Source organism: Cryptomeria japonica, chromosome 7 (genome assembly GCF_030272615.1).
Source record: "Cryptomeria japonica chromosome 7, Sugi_1.0, whole genome shotgun sequence".
Lineage (NCBI taxonomy): Eukaryota > Viridiplantae > Streptophyta > Pinopsida > Cupressales > Cupressaceae > Cryptomeria > Cryptomeria japonica.
This window is the reverse complement of record NC_081411.1, coordinates 408,341,190-408,352,026: the sequence shown is the minus strand read 5'-3', so window position 1 is coordinate 408,352,026 and position 10,837 is coordinate 408,341,190.

Below are 10,837 nucleotides of genomic sequence, written 5' to 3'. Positions count from 1 at the left end.
TGAATCTTGTAAATTGTGTAGCTTTAAGATATATATTATGACTGAGAAAAATTTTAAAAAATTAAGTGCGATAGAATGTTGAAATATATAATAGAATAATCAATTTTGGAGATATTGTTAACTGTAAAGATATATATTTTTCCCTTTAAATAAATTGATTATTTAGTACTTTTATTTGTAAATGGGTTGATTGATAGAATGGTAATCTCTCCTTCTTGAAAAGAGCAAGTTAAAATATAAATTATCTTCATATAAATTTGGTAGTTAATTGAGAGATATCAACATGGTACCATTATCTATCATATATTTCAATTTCAATATGAATGTGTTAATATAAATACTTCAAACTCCTTAACATCTTTTAAATAAATATATTTAAAATATACATTTAATTTAAATTGATTCATTTATTTATTGAGAAGATAAACATCTTGAATATTGTTATGTACAACTTACTTTTATTAAAGAAAAATTATTACAATTAATAATGTAAAAAAGTTAATACATTGAATTGTAACTTTCTTTCTAGATACTATTTTCTGATTCAACAAGGCTTGAAATCATGTCCTCAATTAGTATCCAATATTCTTAATAGTAAATTACTATGAGTTGTGAAAGATGATTCAATTATTCTATACCCAATATTAATAGTTAAATAAAATGTGTCTTTTAAATAAAAAAAATAACATCAAATTATATGATACTATATTGATGTACCAATAAAAAATGACTTAAGTCATATGTAACTGTTAATTCTTCATATACGGCTATTGATCTAATTTTTTATATTCATTATGAGATCTTAAAACTAGCATACCTATATTTAAAAAAAATTAGTTAAAGAGGTGGAGAATGTCCATTGTAAGAAGAGTGGTGGACCTTCTAGACAGCCATGCATGTTAAAAAAAACTCAAACATTGAAAAAGCTAGCAAAACAACCTAAAAAACATGTACCATTGTTTCACTATTAGCCCAACATACTCGCAAAAAATAATATGTACTTGAATTTATAAAATTTGGTGTACATTGAGAAAAAGCTTTTGTAACAAATAATAACCTTCCACATAATCTTCAAGCACACAAACAATTTAACTGTCCCAAAATTTAAAAAATAAATTAAAAAAATATTAAACCAGAAAAAACTTAAATTGTCCACATCTTTACACTTCCAGTTTTTCTTGCATAATAGGTACGAGCCGTATTCTTTTACACTGAGACATCTGTATTACTTAGTCATGGCAGAAGTTCTGATGAATAACAGTGGTTGTGTAACACTCACTAATTTTCAACCACCTTTGTTGTCTTGCTCCATCAATTGCTCCACATGCTTCTGTCCTCGCTCTTTATTAATAACAGACAATAAACATGGTATAATTGCTCATTATAAGTATACTCATCTTTCAGCCTCTACACAAGCTTTCTGCAGGTCTTATCTTTTTCTAGATTTCTAGACAAATTCTATTATAATAATAGACGCTACGGACAACTGATATAGCTTTTGCCCATGCCAGCTTGGTTTTACACCATCTTTTCTATGGGAAATCTCAGTCTGAATACATTAATAACTACTTAAAGTAGAATGGAATGTATATGTACAATCATGCATTCAAAGCTTTAACTAAATGACACAACTGTCAAAATGGGCTATCTTTGGACTTATTGCAAAGATAATATTAGAAATATTTGAGATTGATCTTAAATTAGCCTAAATGATGTTCTGGTTCTTTTAATGTTCCATCTATTAAAATTATATTTAATTGTTTTGTAAAGTTTTACAAAATAAATAAATAATCTGTTTAGTTGTTTAATTTCATTTCATGCTCTGCATGCTTCTGTCGTTGAGATTTATTAATAACAGACAATAAAGAGGGAATAGTTACTCGTTAAAGTATACTCATCTTTCTGGAAGGCTGCTGTTTTTCTATTTTTCTAGACAAGTTCCTCTGATATGTGCAATAGACAACTGATATAACTTTTGCCCATGTCCAACTTGGATTTTTACTCTCTTTTTTATGGGAAAGTTCAGTTTGAATACTTTGATAGTTACTTAGAGTAGAATGAGATTTATATCTGCAATCATGCATTCGAAGTTGTAAAATGATAGAGAATAGTCAAAATGGGTTGTTTTTGGCTTATTGCAGGGATGTTGTAATTGTAAAATTAATTCTTATCCAATTTTCCTCTAGAATTTTAGATAGTAAGTTAAAAATGTTATTTAGTGTAATTCAGTAATAAATAATATGTTCATTATTTAATTTCATTCTATTGATTAATCTTGACCAATGAGGATCATTTCCTGGAATGTTATGGGCTTAAATGCCCCTAACAAAAGACGCTTGATTAAGTCTCAGTTGAACTTAATGAAGTGTGATATTGTGATGGTGCAAGAAACTAAGTTAAATTTGTCTTTTGCAGAGTTTTTGTTTTCCTCTTGGAAGCCTTGGAAATTTTGCATTTCTTCTTCTGTGGGGGCTTCGGGAGGGCTTGCTTTCCTTTGGAATGATTTTTGTGTGGATCTTTCTTTGGTTGCTTCTTCCTCGAATTGGATGCTTGGTTTGATGAAAAGTAGATTTTCCAATGCTAAATTTTGGCTTTTCAATATTTATGGTCCTATTAGTATCGTTGAGAAAAGCAAACTTTGGGAGACTTTAGTTGTGATTGCTTCTCCACTGAATGGTGCATTTTTTTTATTTTTGGGGCTGACTTCAATGCTATCTCAAATCTGGAAGAGAAAGCAAGGGGTATCATTCCAAACAAGCATATTATTGGTGATTTTTGTCATTTTATTAAGGAATTGAACCTGGTTGATTATAAACCTCAAAATGGCCCTTTTACTTGGACTAATATGAGAAATGATTTTTGTCAGATTGCTAAAAGGTTGGATCGTTTTTTGGTGTCTGAAAGTTGGTTTAGTTCAGATTGGGATTTCTTTTATTCAGTTCTGCCTTATACTGGCTCGGATCATTTTCCTATTTTATTGTCTATTCTTGAGGATAGGGCCCCTAGGAAGCTTCCTTTCAAATTTGAACCAATGTGGTTTAGGGATCAATCTTTTTTGCCCCTGTTGAAAATATGGTGGATGTCTGCTCCTCATGTCAGTGGTTCTAGGATGTATCAGATTGTTAAGAAGTTGGTCTTTCTTAATGGTAAGATTAGATAATGGAATTCTTTGCATTTTAAGAATATTTTTGGTGAAAAGGCTAGGATTCAGGACGAAATTGAGCAGATGAATGAGGTTATTTTAAATATTGGTATGGATTCTTTGTCCTTTAATAGGCTTTAAAGTTTGAAAGACTAGCTTGAGGAGGTTCTGGCTTGTGAAGAATCTTATTGGAGGCAGAAATCCAGGGATTTATGGTTATCATAAGGTGATAGGAATACTAATTTTTTTCATTCCTCAACTAAACTAAAGAGACGGTGTAATAGAATATCTTACATTCATGATTCTAATGGGAATTTCATGACTATTGATGGTGCCATCGCCTCTGAGGCTGTTAAATTTTTGAAGTCCTTTCTTTCTACTGAGTCGGTCACTTCGGATAGTAGATTTGTTAATTCAACCCCTCCACTTGTTAGGGAGGATGATAATAAGATGCTCATGGCTCCTTTTACTAGTCTAGAGTTAAGAGAGGTGGTATTTTCCATGTCTCCGGAGAAAGCTCCGGGACTAGATGGGTTCACGGCTTTGTTTTTTAAAAAATATTAGGATTTTGTGGGGAATGATGTCTTACTAGCTCTTCAGGAATCTAGGCGAAATAAAACTATTTTGAAGGAGCTTAATACAACTCTTATTGTCATTATCCCTAAGTTGTACAATCCTAATTCTTTTTTTGATTTTCATCCTATTGCTTTTTGTAATACCTTGTATAAAATCATCACTAAGGCGATTTCGGTTAGATTGGCTAAACTCATTCCTAGGATTGTGTATGTTGATCAGGGTGGTTTTGTTCCTGGGAGGGAGACTTCAGAGGGTGCTATTGTTGCACATGAGATCTTGCATTCCATCTCACTTCAAAAGACTCCGGCTATTATTCTTAAACTTGATATGCTTAAAGCATATAACCGAGTAGATTGACATTCGTTAGTCTCTGTTCTGAATCGTTTTGGTTTTTCTCATAGTTGGGTTAAATGGGTTTTTTATTGCATTTCTTTTACTCATTTTTCAGTTTTTCTTAATGGTTCTCCTTCTGGCTTTTTTCTCTTCCTCTCGAGGTGTTAGGCAAGGGGATCCTCTGTCCCCCTTTTTGTTTATTCTTTTAGTTGAAGCTTTTAGTAGGGCCATTTTTGCTTCTAGATCTTTAGGCCTTTGGCAAGGTATTAATATAGATGGGTATCCGATTTCACAATCCCATTATCTTTTTACAGATGATACTCTCATGTTTGGTTCAGCCTCATTGGCAAAGGCTAGAGTTATCAAGAAAATTATTACTAATTACTTTTCTTTTTCTAGGCAGAAAGTTAACAGTCTCAAATCTGAGGTGTTTTTTTTTAATGTCTCCCCTTTAGTACAGAGTAGGTTGACTCGTTTTTGGGGTTTTCAAGTGGGTTCTTTTCCTTGTAAGTATTTAGGTATTCCTTTTTTTGTTGGATCAGATAAGGCAATGTTTTGGGACAAAGTGGTTCATGCGGTTTCTTCCAAAATTTCTTCTTGGAATCATAAATGGCTTACTTTGGCTAGTAAGATTCTATTGATTAAGTCAGTTCTTAATGCCATTCCTATTTATTTAATGTCTATTTTGAAAACTCCTCCCAAGGTTGTTCATGAGCTTAAGGTGTCTTTAAGATTCTTTCTTTGGAATGACAATATTAGGGGCAAGAAGAAGATCCCTCTATTAGCCTGGGATAGGGTATGTCTTCCTAAGAAGTTGGGGGGTTTGGGTATCAGAGATTTAGTTACTCATAATAAAGCTTTGGGGGCTAAACTTGTCTAAAAGCTATATAAGGACCCTTCAAGTAAATGGGATTCTCTTATGTTTGCTAAGTATCTGAGGTGGGATTCTCTTATGTTTGCCAAGTATTTGAGGGGGGCTCCTCAAGAGTGATTATTCACAGCTTCATCTTTCTCAAATGGGTCAGCTTTTTGGAATTTTATTTCTAGTTGTAGATCGGTTATCCTTCCTCACCTTTCTTGGGTAATTCATAATGGTAGAAAGGCTCGTTTTTGGGATGAAGTTAATAATGGTCATACTTCCTTGTCTTCCATTTGGGATTGGTCTCCTTTATCTAATATCCTCACTGATCTTTGGGGTGTGTTTGTTGTTGATTATTGTGTTGTTGATGTTTTAGGTCCCTATCCTATTTTTTGTTGGAAATCCATTAACTCTGTGTTGATAAGTCATGAACTCAAAGACGCTTATATGTAGGAGCTTGAGAAGAGATTGCTAGTATTTCAGGATAAGGAGGATGATTTGATCTGGACTAAGAATGCTTCGGGTTCTTATACAGTAAAGGAGGGGTACAAGGTCTTGTCTCATTCCTCTACTATCCCCTCTTGGCCTTCTCATCTCTTTTGGCATTCGGCTTGTCTTCCTAAGGATGGTTCCTTTGCCTGGCTTGTAGTTCAAGATAGAGTTCTTACAGGGATGAGATTAGATAGGCTTGGGATTATAGAAGTGTTTCCTTGTGTGTTTTGTGGATTTTTCATGGAATCCATGGATCATGTGTTTTTGCATTGTCCATTTGCTCTAGATTCCTGGTATTGGTTGTTTAATATGCTTGGATGGTCTTCTGCTATTGGTCCTAATTTATTATCTCTTTTTTTGGCTTGGTCTTTGTTGTATTCATCTTCATTTTACTCATGTCACTGGATTGTTGCTCTATCTATTGTTATTTGGAATATCTGGCTTGAGAGGAACTCTAGGATTTTCAAGCACAAATCTGCTTCTTTGATGGATGTGCTAGGTAGGATTCAATCTTCCATTTCTGAAGTGGTGCTTTCTTATATTTATAAAAATTTGGAGCATTTGTGTTCCTTTTCCCATTGGTAGAATTGGGTGACATGGAAGTGGGAGTCTCTTCGAGTCATCCCATCTCATGGGGTTGTATCATTAGGATTATCCTCTCTTGTCAAGTGCAGGCTTGCTAAATGGTCCCCTCCTTCACAATTTTCTTTTAAATTAAATTTTGATGGGGCTGCCAAGGGTAATCCAAGTAAATCTAGGATTGGAGTTGTCCTTTTTTATTATAATTCAAAGATTGTCAAAGTTGCTTGTAAATATATTGGTGTTGGTTCCAATAATTCTATTGAATTCCATGCTTTATCATTCAGTCTAGATTTAGCTATTTCTCTAAGCATTAAGGATATTGTCATTGAAGGGGATTCAATGTTAGTTTTTCATTCGGTCTCCAATAAGAAATGTGTCTCCTTGCACTTACAATAACTTTTAGATCGAATTCTTTCTCAATTAAAGTGTTTTAGTTCCTTTACTATTTCTCATTGTTATAGGGAAATTAATTGTATCACTGATTTTATTGCTAATAAGGCTGTAGTTGAGGGCGTAGAATATTTGGAGGTCTCCCCTATGGATATTCCCTCTTCTTGAATTAGCATTCTCTTTTAGTTTTCTATGATCGACAATTCTTGCTTATTATGTTGTTTTATGGGCTCAGGGACCTCTTGTTTGAAATGGTATGGCATGTGTTTTCTTGTTCTTGTGGATGTGTAATCTCTGCTTTGACCGGTTTTTTCATTTCTTAGGATTGGTGGTATCCTTCCTGTTTGTTGGCAGTATGATGCTTTCATCACTTACCATGTTCGTCGTGGACGTTCTTGTGTGTATTACATTAGGGAGAGTGTTGTCTCATCTTGTGGTAACACTTTTGCTAATGGCATACATGGTAGGTATTTTCTCTACGAATGGGGGTGGTGATGGAGTTTCATCCATGCGGTATGTCTCTTTCTTATTTCCTTTGTTTGACAGATTAGGCTTATTTGGTTATTTACTGGATTATGATGTTCTCACGCGCTCCTTTTTTCAGTCTATCATTACTGATCTCTGGCATTACTCTTTATCATGGTACGCAGCTTGGATGATTGATTTGGTAATCATGTTTGGGTGTGCTCTTTATCTTTGTTGATTGATCACTCCTTCGGATCGTGGGCTTGGTAATTATGTTGGGGAGAGTTGGTTATTGCAGCTTCTGTGTGATGTTGTGCTTCACTTCAAGGTGTTGATGTTATGATGTCCTCTCTCACCTGGCTTGGGTTATAAACAGGTTTTGTTTTTCTCTATTCTTATTGCTTTTTTTTCCTCTTCATGTTCCCATCTAGTGGTTGTCTTTCTCATATGTTAAGATGAGATTTGTGGGTGAGGGTGCAATCTGCTTCATGCGAATGTTTTTTTGAGGCTTGGAAGGTGGTGGTTGTCTGTGGGGCCTTGGAAATTGCAAGTGATTTGGTATATGTGGTGGTTTCTTTTTTATCTTTTGTTTTCTTGGATCTTTTTATGTCCATGATCTTTTGGCTTGGCCTCATTTTGGTTCCATCGGGATTCCTACATCCTGTTCTCCTTCTTATTTGGAATATCCTTTGTTTGATCACGGTTCTCATCATGGCATGCTCACTTGCAGTGATTTCATTTCTTGTTCTTTGTCTCATACTAATAAATGGTTTGGATAATTGTTCTATGTAGCCAGGGGTGGTTTGAGGATGTTCTTTTTTGGCTATTCTACAGTTGTAATTGGTTGTTGTTCTTCACACTGATCTGAAAGGAAGGCTATGTTGGTGTTATCTTCTTGTAAGCCTTTAATGGAAGCTTCTTTTGTATCTAATGAAAATATTATGTAGTATGGGGAGGGGTATTTTGGATTGTGCCCAGGTGGCCTCCTTGTAATGGGTAGGTAGGATTTGTGATTTTGGAGCAATACTAAAGGATTTTCTTACTAGTTCTTTCCCTTCAGTGCTCATTGAACCAGACACCATGTAAAACATTAAAAATATTAATATAATTTAGTGGTATATACACTTTTATCAAAAAAATTAGCTTTGACAAGGGAAATACATAAAGGGAATCAAAATGTTAGACCTTATGGGGAGTTATGATTGGGATGCAAAGTCCTATATGGAAGGAAGGAAGGGTGGAAAACTGTGATAGTTTGAGGGTGAAAGCATCAAGGAATCATTTAATTAGGGGAAAATGTGCCAAGGTATGGATGGATGAGGAATTCTAAAAATATGACAAGTAAAGGACTTATGTTTGTGAAGACTTTCAAGCTTCATATGTCGAGGATGACAAGGAATGGCAAAAAAGTACAAGGAACCACGAAAGATCTGAAAGGCTCACAAAATGGTACATGGACAAATCACAAGGCTTCATGTTTCAAATTTTTGGGATCTAAAGGAACTCATGAAAGGTATGCAAAGAAGGGAAACCTTAATGGATCGAAAGATCAACAAAACAACATAAAAAATAATACACTTCAAACTTTAGAGATTGGGAATGATTCAAGGAGGCATGAGTGTAAAATAACCCTTGATAGCCTAAAATATTAAAAACTTGACACTTAATCACATTTACAAGGTTTCCAAGTGGGGAAACAAATGTGAAACGTTCAAAAGAGACTTATTGGATCCAATGGACTTGCCATAAGAAGGGTAATCTAGCTAGCACTAATTAAACATATGTAGATAGTGTAGGATTATAGTTGAGCATATGTATTTATGTGCAAAAATGAGCATTAAAGGGGATAAATAAGTACTAGAGAAGGATCCAAACTTGGCAAAAAGGTGTGGAACATGTTGATATGCAATCATATTAAGATATTCTCTCAAAACAGCCCCAAAACTATTTGGAAATTGGCATCAATATACAAATTCTAATTTCTACTAATGTATTTTATTAAGAACCATATATTATCAAATGCTACATTGAGACACACCGTCACTACACCAAAATTATTTTATTGTATATATGGTATGAATATGAATTTATTTAATCATTAGAGGTTTGACTTGTGACCAAGACAAACCTAGTTTTTCACTTCTCTTCTTGAAATTAGTCTCACTATGCCTTTTAGCATAAACCTTTAAGTAATGTGTTAGGGGACAAAGATATATACCAGATCTACAAAGGACACATTAGTGAAAGAGTAGGCCATACATTAGACTGCACTTTGTGACATTCCTTTATTCTAAATAGACCATTAAAAATGATCTTATTTACATTAATTCAAATTTTACGAAAAAATTATCAAATTATTCTAACCATTGTTTTAGAACTTAATTATTAATAATAATTATCTGTTATGTTAAAACATATTTTGATTATCTATCATATTAAAACATACATATAATTCAACTAAAAAATTAAACTTGTTTCCTTATCAAACAAATATAAATATACTTTCAATCACTTTCTCTACTCATTTTCAACTCTTTAATTTAAATCCAGGCTCATTGATTATTTTTGATACATAATAAAATGCTTAGTTTTGGAAACTATATTCATGTGAAAATTTATTAAAAGGAGTAATAGTTACTTTTGCTGGTTGATATCATCTCTTTAAATGGGTGGTTGCTCCAAAAGCTAAGATTTAAAAGATACTATTTTGGGGCAGTAATATCGACAAAAATATTGGAACACGTGTTCAAAGGCCACTTGTTTGATTGGGTGTGAGAAGGAGATGAGAGTGAGAGAATGGAAATACATCCAATCGAATGGACCACAATTTAAGTTACAGCCATGGAGAGAAAGTCATGGAGCTCTCAATTTATTAGAAGTATGGATCACATTATTTTAGATAGAAACATTGCATTCTTTACAAAAATGTTCTTTTATACATTATCATATAAAGTATTTATAGACAACTTACCCTAAAAATGGATAGAGATATTATGTTTAAAATCCTTGCAAATCAGTTTGGGTTTAAGGGAAGGAAATATCTAAAGAAATAATTATTAAAAAATTTAATGATTATAAAAATTGAATAAATGAGTAATATATTAATAAATATAAATAAAAAATAATAGATGAAGATTATTTCAATCATTTGGTTAAAATTCTTACATAAAATATTTTGGTTCTATTTAATATGCTTTCAAACAAGAAGAATGTTGAACCATTATTTAAGAAGAATAAATATATGAAATGAAATACAATGGTCAAAGTCAAATAATGAAACTAAATATTGAGAAGAAGCAAAAGAGGGTTGACGACTAGTTAATGCATAGAGACTACCCAATTTTTTGTTTGGTTTATTGAAGGGAAAACCAACCAAATCGACTCTAAAAATAATGCTAAAATCATTAGACTCGCATTTTTAATTTCAATATAGGGAAAATTCATAAGGTGGTAGGGATTGAAAAACCCAAGCCATAGAGCAACGAGCGCTTGCCCAATGATATGAAAAGGTATGAAGGTGGACCACCTCCAAAACTACCTTGTTGGATTGCACTTGAATCTACAAAAAAAAATTGGATATAACTAAATGTTTGGAATAATTAGATAAAAGCTTGTTAATTGAATTGTTGGAGAGAAACTTGTAGCATTTCTACATTTCTACTTAGCAAACAAAATATCCTCTCTAAAAGTCTGCTATATTTGAAGAATTTAACTAAGTGTATGATCAGAAGAAATTTTGAAATAGTTGAAAAAATATTTTCATATTTTTTTAGTTTTTCTATACATTAGTAATTGGCATTTTTGAAGGCCTTCGGGAAATTTTTAGCCCTTGAAAGAGGCTAGGCCATGCTCTTTCAAAATCTCACCTACAACTCTTGGAGACCTTTCCAATGAGTTAAACGGCTCGTAATTTCGAGTCTTGTGCAAAAAGTTATGCCTAGTTAAAGTTAGGACAAATTTTATATAGTTTTAGATTTTATTATGTAATAAACAAATGT